The sequence below is a fragment of the Rhea americana genome, unplaced genomic scaffold, assembly GCF_003343005.1.
Source record: "Rhea americana isolate MKP2758 unplaced genomic scaffold, rheAme1 scaffold_365, whole genome shotgun sequence".
NCBI lineage: Eukaryota > Metazoa > Chordata > Aves > Rheiformes > Rheidae > Rhea > Rhea americana.
The window spans coordinates 459474-474673 of NW_028186496.1; the positions used below are offsets into that span (position 1 = coordinate 459474).

The 15200-nt window shown below is 43.8% G+C and overlaps 1 protein-coding gene across 3 annotated transcripts in view; it reads left to right on the plus strand.

Annotated features, from left to right (window-relative positions):
• Positions 1 to 9125: 9125 nt before the first annotated feature.
• Positions 9126 to 15200, plus strand: part of KANK1 (KN motif and ankyrin repeat domains 1) — a 108873-nt gene continuing 102798 nt past the window's right edge. The window contains exons 1-3 of one of the 3 annotated variants that reach the window (XM_085312458.1): positions 9126 to 9270; positions 14291 to 14628; positions 14753 to 14811. The gene's annotated coding sequence lies outside the window, so the exon portion shown is untranslated. The remainder of the gene's footprint in view (positions 9271 to 14290; positions 14629 to 14752; positions 14812 to 15200) is intronic. The other 2 variants (XM_085312459.1, XM_085312463.1) reach the window with 2 other exon arrangements.

Genomic DNA, 15200 nt, shown 5'->3' on the forward strand with positions numbered 1-15200 from the left:
CCCGTCTGCCCACCTCGGGGTGTAAGCGAGGAGGGARGAGAGGGGGAACGTGTGTGCGGGAGGGGAGAGCCAGGCGGGAGCTTGTGCGCGAGTCGTCACGTCCAGGGAGGGTTGTGTTCATCTCCACTTCGTTTCCGTGGACTGTCTTCTATATAGTCAGATTTCCACCCAGCACTTTTAAAATAAACTAGCAGTCTTTCTTTTGAGGATAACTTCGGGCTTTTTTGTTTCTTTTTTGTGTTGGATTCCCAGCTTATGAATTACCTTAATGTTAGGTGCTTTTTGTGGATCTCAGAAAGAGTGCTTAGAATCATCCCCAGGTTTTTGATAACTGTCTTGTTCCTTTTGAATTAGAGCACGTGAGGTGCTGTGGCTTCACACACAGTTATGTTTAGAAAACAATTCGGGCATTATAAGCCTTAATAAGGACAGTGGCTTCCCTGTGTCTTCTATGGCCGTGGCCCTAGGTTTTACAGAGGATGAAGCTTTAGAGTAAATTTTCCTATACTGATGTTAAGACTTATCCTAATGTGGTTTTTGTTAAATGAAAACTCTCAGACATTTAATTAACAGCATAGCCTGTTTGGCACTTCCGTAGATTAGTTGACAACCTTGAGTCTTGGCTAGCCGAGAAAGATGACCATGACAATTTGCTAATTAAAAATATCAGATTTATCTTATCCTCCTGTTTCGCACCTGGCTGGGTAAATGGGTCTGATTAAAGGTTGCATGTGCACATTGTGAAGAGAGGAGAATATGAGATAGGTGAGAAGAGGCGGACTGGTATTACCTGAATTTTAGAAAGGCTGAGCTGATTTAATAGACACCCAAGATGTACAAAGCAAGCCCTGAACTTTTCATGCAGATGGAGTTTCAAGTCCTTGATACTGTTGTTTGGGTCTTTTGTCTGGCCAGCGCAGGCTTCCCAGGGGGAAACCTGTGGGATGGGGCAGAGGTCCCCAGGTGGGGACTGACCCCCAGCACTGGGGTAGGGTAGGGGGCCTGGGTGGCTGTGAACAAACCACTACATAATACAGTGCCTTGGAAATTGCCTAGAAAGACTTAGTTGGTGCTAATGACCAGCCAAAATTAGATTGTAACCCCAAAATGCCTCTGAAGCAGAAGCAGGAGCATTGCCCTAAGATGGGGACCCAGTTCATTCCTCCTGGTGGCCTCCAGCTTCCAGTCCTGGTTGCCCTTTCTCGGCACTGCCAGCAAATCAACAGTCCCTGTGGCACAGCCCAACTTCAGAGCCTCTCAAGATGACGTGGGTCCKGCAGCTGGCCCCCATGAGCTGAGATTAATAAATGAAAGATGAAAATCACCCTCTCCTGCTTTCTCCTACCGTATCTCTTGTTTTGAGTAAAAGAAGTTGTGGGGTCAGGGCTTTCAGGGGACTTGCATGTGGAAGCTTGCCATGCAAAAACTTTACCTTTTTGGTAGGACTGGATGTTACACTGAACTCCTCCTGTTTAATTTATTCAGTGTTGCAGTGACATTTTCCCTTTTCCATTGCCTGAGTTCTAGATGAAMAATGTTCCACTGAAGTGGATGGTTCTCTAGAGGCCAGCATGGTACTGCTATTAAATAAATTGCTGGTGACTACTCTGGGTAATTTGGTGGCAACTTCCGTAGTGCTCCCACCTACTGAGGTGTCCATGGTGCTTCATATGTGCCCATTTCCTTTGAGGTTAGTGTTACTCTGGAATTGCACTAATAAAACTAAGATTTAAACTAAGTCCTTAGATTGAAAACTGGATTTGGGTCTTTTTTTAGGTGGCACTCTAAATACTGTAGCAAGTCTCCTTCCATTGGCAGAACTGGCAGTGGATGTACTTTTCATACCATAAGTGACCATGTACCATAAGAGTTTGTTAGAATGTTTTTTCTCGGTATCTGTTTACCTTTTCACACACTGCAGTTTTCTCAGGCTCCTAGTACTGCTTGCTATCTCAGTTTCTGCAGTGCCCTGTATGTCTGTCTAACAGATGCTGAAAGTGAAATGAAAACTTTCTAACGAAGTGTCACTTTTGTAAATGGTGCAGAATTACTGTTCCGAGCTATCATAAACTGGCAGCTGGTTGTGTTTTTTAGTTACCAAAGCATGAGTTGTTAATTGGGAACCATTGCAAATTTTCTTCTGGTGTCAGCACCTATTGCAGTGGTAGGTCACAGAGAAGGAGGATTTTTTTTCCTACTCATTTAGCTAATGGAATTGAGTAATGGAGCATAGTAGGAATTTCAAGCAACAACACATGGACTCTCTGATCTGTTAAACTTCGCCTATGTTTCCTTCAAAAAGGAAGGAAAAAAAAAACTCACAAGGTGGCTTGAAAGCTTTTAACTACCATACCTGTATAGGAATAAATTTTTAAATCTGTGGGTTGCAGTAAGGTAATAGCAGGCTTTAATTACTGATTATCATGTTATAATGACTAGAAAAAGTTCTTACGTGGAATTGCAACAAGAAGAAAACAACAAATGACTTGCAAAAATCTTTAGTTCTACCTACCTTTGTAAAGATGCAGCAAATGTAATTTAGAGATAACTTGAAATTGCAGCTGTAATTTTTACAGGATTTAGTTGAAAAGTTTTTTGCTTGAGTTATGTAAAGATATGTAAAAGTCATGATGTCTTTTAATAAACTTCATGCAAGCACTGAAATCACAGTTTATCTTGATTAGTGATTTAGATTTATGATCGTACTTGTGATGTACTCAATTCTGGTGGAGCATGATTCATTTTAAGTAAGTATCTTAATAGTGTCTATTTTTTGTGATTGAGTAATTGGCAGTGCTGTAGAAAAGCATTTAAATATCTCATGGAGAAATCAGAAAAACCACTTAGACTTACCAGCTTTGACACTTGGTGATTTTCTCTTGCTTCTCTAGATGGTGAACTAACATGTGAATTGTGTGGCTGGTCCCTGCTGTCAGCAGGCCAGGGCAGGAAGGGAAGTGTCAGAGCATCTCAGCACTGATCACTGTTTTTTTTTTTTTTTTTTCCTGGTTTATGTATTTTTTGCAGGTTGCTTTTAGCAGAGAGTTGTGCTGTGAATTATCCTGTAACTTCCAGCTCACTCAGTAACTCTGAGCACTGTACAAGTGTTTTACTTTTTGGAAGCTGGTTGTGGAATCATGAAAGCAGTGTTGTGCCTAGTAGTTAAACACGAATATTGGTTTGGGGCATATTTTTATTCTTACTCACTAGAAGAAAATTCCTTGCAAGCTCTGCAAAATAGCAGAAGGATATATACACTGATGGTCACTTCTTCAGCACTGAGGTTGTGCTGTTCGTGGTGGATGTGTTCATGATGATGAACACATGAAATGACCTTTCAGGTGCTGTGGTATTGGGTGAGTGGAGCACTGCAAATGGCCTGAGCTTTGCTAGTAATGCAGCCCCTCCCAGGTCTCTTTTGGGATGTTTGGCACAAACTTGCAAGGGAGGTGCATTGCTAGTCTGCTCTGGTTTGATGATCTCTGATGTCCTTGCTTAGTAAATATTTGCCTGTGCATAGCAGTGCTGGACGCATGTCATGGTGTAAGCGCTCTGAGTCTGCTGATGGATGATATCGAGGGAGYGTGGACCGGTTGTCCCCGACAGCTCCTTTGACAGAGCTGGAGCGCCTGTGCTACTTGGAGACTCCTTTGCTGCAYGAACATACTCATGCTCTGGTCCCAAGTGCTTGTAGTTTTTTTGGTTTTGTTTTTTTCTGGTCTACCTTCCTTTTTGTCCAAAAAGCTGCTTGTGCAGTTGTATGAGATATTGTCTGTCCATAATGCTCTTAAAACAGACACATCAAAGCAGGAGAATAGCTCTGACCATGATGTTGTGTTGATAACTGTGTTTTCTGAAGAGGTGGAAGAAGTGTGTAAGCTGGGAACAAGTCTACAACATCACCTATGGCAGGGCCCGCTCAGGAGRGTTTTGTCCTGCCTTTCTTCCTCCTCTGCCTGCTGAGTAAGTTAGTTGTGACCATGCAGCTGGTGTGCCAAGGACAGCTTCTGCATGAGGTCCAGTAGTGGTAGGAAATGGTGATTTCTGTGAAATTGCACCTGGGGAGGATGGTTAGGAAACAGGAGAAATGTTGACTGTCCGCTGAGGCTCCCACCCTTTTAAGGCTGCTTTATGCTGAGTAGAGGGTGCAGCATCCGCAAGGAGTGTAAACTGGTCCCTGGACCCTCTACTATGGGGTCTTCCTCCACTCAGTGGAGCCTGAGCCCTTGTGCAAGGGACAAGTTGCTCTCTTCCAAGAGAGAGCAATGCAGAAAGGATGTATATCTAGATTTTAGCCTTGTTTTTCCCTGCCTGGGGCAAATTGCCGGTATACTGAAGCTTAGGCGTGGTGCAGGCCCTTTCAGGCAAAGGCTGGTACCAGCGGCTTTGAGAAATGCAAGGTATTCATACATTTAAAGCTAAGGAGGGCTAATCTGGCCATTACCTTATGTCTTGTATTGGTCTCTAATTAGCAGGCATTGTTTTTTTTTTTTTAAGCTCTAAGTCCTTAGAATTAGTTTTTTTTCTCTCTTCTGAGCATTTTAATTAGTAAGTGGAGCTCCAGAAGAACTGTCCCTGTGAGTGTCCAGTTCTTCTCTCAGCCTCACAAAACCTGTGGCCACCATGACTGCTGTGAAGTGATAATGTGATCTGCAATGTATGTGTGTGGGCACACCTGAGACCTGGGGTGGGATCTGGTCAAATAATTTTTATCCATTCATTCTTTCTGCCTCCTACTTCAAAAGTTTTATCATCTTGCATTCTTGAGATAAGGAGAAAGAAGCACTGGTTTGCCTTTTATATACCTTTCGCTATTTTAAYGTAATTCCCCATCCCCTTCCAGTCTTTTCTTGGTCTCCGAAGAGATGAGCAGTTTTCTCAAAGCCTTGTCMATTGTTCCTGCATTTTTCTAACCTAGGCCTGTTTCCGCTTCTGCAGGCTCTTCATTAAGGTAGGATGCTGCCCGCGGCGACCCGGATGATTTTGCACCATTAACAAACCTACTGAAACAGCCCCCCAGGCTGCTCTCTGATTGTGCACAGCAGCCCAAGTGCGGCGCAGGCTTAGCAGGGGAGAGTGGGAGGCCTTTCAGTGGCACCGTGGGCTTGTGTCGGGAATTAATAGGCATGTAATCATGGTACTAGGATTCCCCCCTCTAGCCCCCGAACGGTTGGAAACCAACATGACTTGTTTTAAAATTCGGTCCGTTAATGAGCATCTGTGGAAATGATGATGAAAAGCATCTTAGGCTGTGGGTGGATTTTGAAAAAGTCTTTTCCTTTGGTCTTGAGCTTYGCACTCATCTGTGCTTCCAACCTGCAGCTTGTTCATGTCAAAGATGGAAGAATTTCATTGAAAAGAATTTCCCTTAGCTTATTCTGACTTTCTCCTCCCTCCACCCCCCACTTTCTTCTCTCTCTTTTTTTTTTTTTTTTTTTTTTTTTTTTTTTTTTTTTTGAAAAAAACCCTGCAGCCGTTTCCCCAGTTTAATTGATGGGAGCCTCCCCTTGAGTGAATCAGTGTCAGAGGCTGAATGTGTTTGTTTAGGTGCATAAACATGGCTGGGTACTGGGTACGGCAGGACTTTTGTCAAAGTTTTCATTCACTTCATGAGCTGTTAAATGAGAAAAGGATGAGGCTCACCTAATTGCTGTTTTGAAACAGCTGGGTCAAAAACAAACAAACAAACAAACAAACAAACAAAAAAAAAAAAAAACACAAAACCTGGGGACAATATTAAACTTTCTGCAAATGCTGCTCCTTTCATCCTTGTCTCAGCGTATTGTAATACAGGGGAGCTCTAGCAGTCACTCCAAACTAATCTGATTTGGATGGAGGAAGAAAAGTGCATGGGAGTTTTATGCAACACTTCAGTATTTCTCCAGAGGTAACTTGCCAAGAAGTGCAGTCAGACTGGAAGGGGGAAAAAAGAAAGAAGGAAGAAAACACTCTTGGAATTGAGCTAGAGAGCCTTTATCTCTGTTTTTGGCTTTTGAGTGTTTTTAAACTGGAGTACAAAAGTGACAAAGGAYAGTGAAGTCACTTTATCAGACAGAAGTGACATGACCTGTGTGCAATTATTAAACGGAACGATATTGTGAAATTTGTGTCTCTGATTTCCCAGCTTACAGCAGAAAAGGAGTTGAAACAAAGGAGCTGATTTGCAGCTTGGCAAAGGCAATTTAAGCCTTTATTCCTTTTTTCTCAAAAATGCTTTATTATTAACACAAAGGCTATGGCAGATAAGTTCTGCTCTGTGTCAGCTCCTTCTCTTCAGTATCCTTGTAAAGTTAGACTGRTAAATCGAGACACAGTTTGCTTACCGCAGAAATCCTGGCTTTTGCAGGGCCACGCCACTGTGTGGATGTGCCTCAACAGACACAGCAAAGGATCTGCTGAGAGAAGGTGTTTAATTTAGCTGAAGGTTTCTTCAGAGTAGAAATTAATAATGAGCTGAGTCCTACTGCCTTGTCTGAGCAGAGTGCTCTTAAAGATACTTACTCACTTGGAAACTGAATTTTAGTTCCAGTTACKCACAGATAGACCACGGCATGTTTGGTATTCTGAAATAGGTAACTTCAGTGCACCTKGTTTACGTTACAACTACCAAACCAGAGTGAAAACCAGGCTGTTCATTTGTTGTGACTTGTCTTGTAGTGAGTATGTGCGTGTATCCCTTCAGGCTCCGTTAGCATGAATTAACTTTGTAATTGGCCTTCTGGGGCAAATGGGGGCAGGAAGCAGAAGTAATTTAGCAGGCTAGGCTTAGCTTTTTTCCTTTGTGCAGGAGAAGTGCTCAGGAGAGCRGGAGTGATGGGCACAGAGTGGCTTGAGAAATCCTAGGAAAGTGGAGAACAGCTACCAAAACTGCATGTGGACATTTCTGAGTATTACACAACTACATCAATGTGAGACTGTGTAGCTATATCAGAGCAGGATTTCTATAGCTCCTGTGCTTTTCTTGCTTCCAGGACATTTCTTAAATCTGCCCTGTGTTCTCCAGCTTTTGGTCCACATGGTAGTAGCACTTTTCTCATAAGGACTGGCGACCAAAAATGGACCTTGTGCTGGGAACCTGATTGAAGAGCGATTGCCATTCAGCTTTGAAGCTACTCAACAAGGTTGTTAATAGCAATGTATGCTTTAAAGTTACTGGAAATTCTGATCATAGCCTCCAGTTTTCAGTTAAAGAAAATATAGAATATTTCCATTTTGACATGTATCTTAAYTGCTTGAAGTTTAAGCTCTTGAACAGCTGTTGACAGCAATATTTGGAAAAAATAAGTGTTGACTTTGTAAAATGCAGAGTTTTTGACGGGAGAGAGTCCTTTTTTTGGCTTTTTTTAATTAAAGGCATTAAAGCTGATCAGACTCTTCAGGTGTTCAGTGTGGGTATTCATGAGTGGGATTAGAATTAAGCTGCTCATGGTATTTTTGTAAACCTCACTTCACATTTTTCAATAAACAACCTTTGCTTTTAAAACAACAGTCTTGATCCCAGACTAATCGTAAGATTTACAGAAAACAACACAAGAAGAGATTTTTTTGTTTGTTTGTTTTAATTCCATTCCTTTCTGTCAGGTGGTGTTGAACTCATTCTTAAACTTTTAACTTGTGGGTTTTATGGTAAGCTGTTTCTTTCCTCAGATGAATGCCAGTCTTACTGTGGCTTCAGACCAAGGACCAGCAGTTTTCTCTGCAAATGCAATTTAACCACAGTCCAGTTCGATTCTTTGGCACGTGTGACAAGTCAGTAACTTTCCTGGATCAGGTAAAATCACCTGCAAGAAGGCACTGAGGACTGATCTTCCCCTCACCCTGAAACCAGCAGGTGCTGAAAGTGGTGCAGGAGCCAAAGTTCATTGAYGTGTCTCACCCTTTTCTTGTAGTGTCATGGGTTGGTTTTCCGTCTTGCCTTCTTCCCCCCGCCCCCTCCCCAAGTAGAGGAGAAGTCTGTGCCTAGCCATGGAGGTATGGAGCTGGAGTCTTACGTCCTGGTCCCACCTTCGATCTGTCGCCCGCTCTGTCGCTGCCCTCGGTGCGTTCCTGGCCATCTCTTGCCCTGTCACCGCTGCTCCTGGTGACCGCTGTCATGTTTTTAAGCTGCGACACGTTAAGGTCGGTCACATCAGCTGAAACRCTGGTGGCTACCAGGAGCTTTCTCAGCTGGGGAAGCGTAAGGAAAACAAACCCTTCTTTGTGTCCGCGCACACACGTCGTGACTGTCACGGGTTTGGTGGAGGCRTGCGCACGCTGAGGAGGGGCAGCGGGGCAGGGGAAGAGGGTGTAGTGCCCCGGGGACGGGCAGCTGGACGGGGCCTCCACTGCCTTGCCAGAGACAGAGCTTGCTCGCTGAGGGTTTTATATTTTTATTATAGTGTTGGGTCAAGAACTTTTGGATCAAGAAAATGTTGTAGGAGAGGGGGGAAAAAAAAGAGTTCTTCCAGAATCTAAAAAATAGCAGGTTACTGAGTACATTCTTCGTACTACTATAAGGAGTTATATTTTTGGCAGATGTAAACGTGGGAGCTCGTCAGGTCTGTTTTGTGTCTGGCGCTTCCCCCTCCATAGGCACCCGGCAGAAGTGCTGTGCTTGAAGGGCTGTGCATTAGCTCACCAGCTCAGCGGGTGTTAAGTGCCTGTGCTTACTTATTTTTTAGTCTTGATCCTAGTATGCTTTTGATGCCTGCAACTAATCAAAAAGCAGAGGATTGGCAGTTTGCTGGTGGGAATGAACAAAACAGGGCGAGCGGGACAAGACGGGCAGTTCGGGGGGTCTGCACCCAGCAGGCTGGGTTCAGCCAGCAGCGGAGCCTCGTGATCCTGCCCGTGCTGGCCACCTCCGGGCGCCTTTCCTGCCTATCTGCTCTCACCCCCGCCGCATCTGCGGCCAGGCCTCCACCTCCCCCCGGCGCCCGGAGCTGGATGCTCGCCTTCCCGCGCCACATGCATACGTGCATGTGTGTACACGCGTGCAACTGTGCGTGCTGCATGTGGGAGGTGTCCAGCCTGCCCCCATGCACATCCTGCCCGCCCCGTCCCCCCTCACTGTCCGGCTGACCCCCCCGCCCACATAGCTCGCATTCCTGAGCCATTCCTGGTGTTTGATTTGGGCCCGTGTTTTGCTTTGGAAGCTCTAACGGCTTCATACGGGAGTTTTGGGAGCTTCCCTGTAGCTACCTCCTCGTGGAAAGGCAGTGATCTGCTCCCGCCAGTTCCGAGAGCGCAGTCAAATCCACCGGTTCTGGGTGGATCCAAGTTTTTCCAGAGGTCGGTGAGGTGGGAGAGGCATGCACAAGCGCTGCYCGGTGCTCCTGGGGGAGGAGGGAGGGCAGTCTCGGGGGAGAGGTTTGGCTGTGTGTGGGGAGCGGGGGAGTCCCGAAGACATTGGGTGCTCTCCGAGCTGGGTGCTGGAGTCTCCATGGCTGTGGTGTGGGGAGGAAGTCTCACTGTAATTCCAGTTAAGACTTTTTAATCTTCCCCCTTCCCTCCCCTCCGCCTCTTCCTCCAAACAGCTTGTTAATTTGCATCATAAAAGTGGGCCAGGGTTGCCTCTTAGTAAATTGCAGAAAATCTCTACAACTGTTTGGATTTGTGAGTTACTTTGTTATTGGTGCATTTAAAAGCAAAGGTTAATTGAATTGTTTAGTACTATATTATTGCTACCTCAAGTTACAGCCGTTCCTGTACTGGTGGGGTGAGAAAGTCTCCTGATTAAAAAGTGTGCTGGATGGCCTGTGCTACTCRTTTTGCACTGCAGAGGAATTAGGCAGGTACTTAAGACCTTTCTCTCCATAAATCCAGTCTTTAGAAACACTGGTCTGGAGTTTTGGGGTGATTCTCTGAGCAAAAAAACTCATGCGCTTTACAAGACACCTCTAATAACCAGACGTTTGTAGTTAAAGATCGTAAACCTAGCAGAACAACAACAAAACCTATTTATTTGTGTATAGGTAGGAGACTAATGCAATGCTAGGACTTCCCATTTTCTCTCAGCCAAAAGCCCTTGTATATATTAAAACTTAGTCAAACTGACTTTGAGCTGACCTGCTAGAACATCTAATTGCATTGATTGCAACACAAAAACTGCAAAGCCATGAAGGTGCTCTGACGTTCCTGCCGTAAGTTTCTAKAAACAGGTGTGCGGACACGAGCACTTCTTGCAAACATGACCTTTGTGTCTGTACCGTACATCAAAGGCAAAAGGTACAGTGTGTGGCTTTTCTCTCTCCTTTGAATTATTTTTTTGTACCTTTATTTTAAACCCAGAATAGTAGAGAGGCTTGTGAGAAGGAGCCAGAGTAGCTGGTGGAAGTTAGTGCTCTGTATTGCACCTAGATGCAAGTTTCTATGATGTGTTGCAAAACTAATTTTAATGCTCATTCTCTGAAGTGTTTTGCGTTGTATTTTTTTTTTTATGGCTGGCTAAACATACAAGGGAAAATACTAAGCTCAGAAGATGAAAATTTCCTTTCCTTCTCTGAGTAATCATGATTTGGGCTAATGCTTGAATACTTAGATATGACTGTCTTTTGCACTCTCTATATTGAGGGAGAGTTTCTCTAAAACAAAATTGAAATGATATTCAGATAAACTTTTACATGCAACTAGCTACCTTTCTACTTCCTGTAAGAATTTTAAAAGCAACTGCTAAGCCATCTGTAGCCTGCAAAACACATGAATTCTACCGAAAATAATTAAAGCAGTGGTGACTTGCTGTGAAGATGTATGAAATGGTACTTCCCTCCATCCTGGTTTGGCCCGACACTCGACAAGAAGCATCTGCCAATGGCAGGGTAACCTCCCAGCTCACTGGACTGTCATATTCTGCATGGCATCCTAAGGAGAAGTGAAATCAATTTCTTGCTAATTCTGGAGATTTAGCTGGAAGGTTCTGACCATACTGTGTGGGTGTGAGACATCTGCAAGGAATATCAAAATGTGCTCAATGTAYATCTTGAGTGGGTCGGTGCCTGCCTGCCATCCTCCTAATTAAGCTTATAAGCCATGCTATCACCAGCCACCTATTGATTTGAAGAGGTTAGGGGAGGATGATGTTCAGCACAAGTGGTTTCTCCCCAAATCKTTGGAATGAACATGTTGGCAGGGGCTGTCTGTCCTCGTGGGAGCCACTTGGGGCAGTTTTCATGCAACATGAAGAAACGTGATGCAGCTCCTGGCTCCTAGAAGTTTTTACTTCATGACCTTGAACAGTTTCCCAGATGTTTCTGTGAAAAGWCTAGTGTCTTAGCTGTTCTCATGCTTTTGCTATTCCCCTGTCTCAGCTACCCTGACTCCTTTCGTTTCCCGTAAATTTATTATCTAGTGCATGCTTCGTTTGCTGCAGTTAAGCTGTGCCGGCTCCTCCTCTGTGCCTGTGAATGCTCGCTCCCTTCATTCAAAGGCTCTAAGATAATGCAGAAAAGGGGGTTAACAGGAGGAGGGGGGAAAAGAAAGTGGAAAAAATGGCCCTGAGTGAATTTGAGTTTCTCCATCTAATCTGACACAAGTAAAAATTTATGTCTTGAAACTCTGCTCTTCCCTTTACATTTTCAGTTTGTCAGCAAATTTCTCCTAGTTATGACCTTTGTCTCAAGGGGCTATTCCAGGAGCAGAAGTGATGAACTTACTGTGCAATTCCTTTTATTTTTATTCCTAATTAAAAGAATAAAAGACTGCTGCTGCTTACTGTAACAAAGCAGCAGTGGGTAACTACTGCAACTTTTCAGGCTGCTGCTGTTTTACAATGTGTTAGAATTTGGATATGATAGAAAAAAAAAAGACATACAGGACAATTCTTGGTACTAAATTCAGTCCTCAACACTGGAAAGGAAATTTATGCGTATCTAATAGAAGATGCACATACTACTTAACTGAAATTTGCAAAGGGGAAACTTTTCCTAGCAGAGTATATTGGAGACTGCCTGGATTTTCTTGTCTGTGTCTGCAGCTTGCATTTTTGTTGTCCTCCTGGGAACAAAGGAAAATCAGACATGTAATAAACCAGCTGGTGGCTAGGGATCACAATGTGCCAAAGCTTTGAGATGTTACAGGTGCTTTTATCAACTCAATCTAATCTGTTGTTTGTAGATGGGTCAGGCAGGTTGTGAACTAACCCTCTCTCTGCAGTCTCCCCACGCAGCTGGCTATGACCGAGTGAGGATGTGACACAGAGCATGTGCTGTCTCTGCCTGCTGCTCCCTTAAGCTACCCCTGCTTTCTGCAGAAACTTGTTTATTTTCGTGGCTGTGCAATACCCTTGTTCTAGCCTGCTTTGCAGATGGTTTTTGCACTGTCCATCTGATTTCCCTCCATTGTTAACCTGTTAATTGGGAGCTGGTTGTTACAGGGTAGCCATAGCGTTTGTTTTATTTTGCTGTGTGAATTATGCTTTGATGCTGTGGAAAAATACTGTGTGCTGTGACTGGTTTATGATGTGTCTTGGACAGTCTGGTAGGGACTCTGCTCAGGTGAATGGATGACAGTAATTGTGCTGGCTGTGTTGAAGTAACGAGGAAGCTTCTTAGCCTGTAGCTCTATCTTCATCTTTCATGTTATGGGAAGGGCTAATGTCCACCTTGCTAGACTGATACTGAGCTTCTTTCTGCTTCAAAGCTAGGAAGTGCCCACTGGCTCTATCAACTGCCTGGGGCATTTTTTGAAAACATTTTGTTTTTCAGGTTACACTTTCATTTCTGTTTGAGGTGAGCAGGCCTCTCTGCCTTGCTGGCTCCTCGTGTGGCAGCACTTGGATCAGAAGCTGTATCTTTTGGAGGTGAATTTCTGCCATAGCGTCAAGATGGCCCTTCCATTCAAGATGAAAATTTCAGGTTGCTGAGATTTGAGGGTTTTTTTTAATATTATTGGTGCCATGTGCCATCTTTTTTAATATTATTGTTGCCTTGTGCCATGTTGGCATTACTCTGCTGGATGCAACCCTGTCTAAYGTGCTCTAGGTGACTCTGCTGAGTGGGGAGGTTGGACTAGGTGATCTCCAGAGATCCCTTCCAACCTTACTGATTCTATGATTCTACCCTGTTTGGTCAGCAGCTTGGGAGCTGGTGGGAGCTTGGCTAGCTTTGGCTCCAAGCTGCACGGAGAACTTGGGTGTCGCTGGTGGCATCCTCATGTGAGAATGCAGTATATGGAGCCATGCAGGCAAACTGCGGAGTGAGGAGCAAGATAGGACCCTAGGGTAGGTACCCCAGGTTGCTGGGCCATGGAGGCAGCCCACGGTGGAGCAAGCCTCATTAACTTCGTTGTTTGTGTGTCCTTACATTTGCTGAAGTCTGATTGTAAACCATCACCTCCTGCTTTCTTCTAGGTATCTCTATAGTGTTCCTTTTACAATAGTCTCCATTCTTTGATTTGCTTTTGTACTTACACCTCCTAATTCTAGTTTATTGACCTTTCTGTGTCTGTGGGTTGTACATTATTTGCATCACAATAGAGCCCCATGAGAGACTTCTGGAACAAATTTTAGTTCCGAAACTAGTGTTAATTAGTTCAAAACTCCAGATGGKAGTTTCATCAAGTTGATCCTTTTGTGCTGCTAAGTTCTACAACACTGATCCAGTTGGGCTTTGTTTGGCAGGTCAGGTGGCGCATCTGAGAGCTGACTGGCTACCAAAGCTTGTTTTAGTAAGAAATAATGGAATAGTAACAAGTCTGTAATCAGTACAAGTTTCCAGAGTTYGGTTTCATGCAGCCTATTTTTAGTAGAAATTAATTTGTAAAAATCAAGGATCTCAAGGATTAGGATGCCACTTATTTTTGGCTGGTGTATTATGGTTGGTTCTATTTTAAAAACAAGATGATAGAATGAATTTCTCAAAGATGAGTAATAATTAGTATTTTTGTAACTTAATTTTATTTTTATTGAGAATGAGGAAGAAAGTACTTATTTCTGTGGAATGTTTCTCTCAACACCTTGAATTAATAATGTTTTTCAATTAAGAGTTAATCATTCCAGAACAATGTASCAAGTTATGTTTCTAGCCCACTTCCTCTCAAGCAGCATGTCTTTTGAATTACCAAGTGCTGTGTTTGCTAGTGGAAACATGGGAAAACATGAATATGTTGATATTGGGAGAGTAGCTGAGGGAGGATGTTGAAAACAGGGTGTTAGCTCTGGGGGTTAAGGCTGTTGCCTTTTAAAAAAAAATGTGCGTGATTGTCTCATTTTAAACAGGATAATAGGAGATGATGTTCAATCTTAGTTTTACACTTGCTTTTCCCAGCTGCTGTCTCAGATCTCTAAGCTTGTTTTTTATTTCTCTCTCTTGCTCAGTGCAGGCCCAGACATCCTAAGGGGGGCATCACGTTTGGAGATCTGTCAGTGTCTGGGCATCTTTTCGAGGACAAAACAAAGAACAACCATCTCCTTTTCTTCCCTGGCCTTGGTACTTCCAACAGCTTCTGTTGCACTTCAGTGCAGCTGAAATATTCTGCAGCTGCTTTCCTGTCCATTAGTTTTGGTAGGTGGCAAGAGAAGAAAATATTTCTTCAGAAGAAACTCCCCATATGCTGTGGATGCAGATGGACCACTTGCTTCTCTCCTGCACCTCTGTCTTACTTCCCTGGCTGCAAGGGCTTTAGTGCCAACATGCAGCACAACTGTGACAGCTGGTAGGTGTCCAAAGTCCTTTGTGTCATTTCAGCTTGTAGCAGGAAATGATTTGTTGGAGGATCAAAGCATTTGTGGGGTGAATTAACTTTTTTTTTTTTTTTTTTTTTTTTTGCCCAACCACAGGTCTGATGCAAATGTAAATACTGTCTGATATTTGTAAGGACTGCCAGTGCGCCTATCACGTGAGTGTTCTTCTGGCTTTCACTCAAGCTGTAGTGGTATTGGCATGACTGTTATCATACAGCAGCTTCGATGGACTGTTAGTATTGCATTTGGAGATAAGATGAGTGAGCCAGCAGTTGCACGCATGTGGGCAGGAAAATGTCTTTTAGTGCATCATTGCACACATCTCTTAAAGCATTGACAACTTCCAGTGTTACATGGGCAGTGATTTGTGTCGTCTTTCCTGTGCTTCCACCTCCATTTCTGGGACAAACTCACATGTGTTGGCTTTGCCCCACATTGTTCCTGGGGCTTGTGCTGAAGCAGCGTTCAGGAGCTCCCATCTCGTGGTGCAAACAGGAGTGAGACTCTTGGAAATGGTTAGTGTTGGGTGTGTGTTTGTAAATAT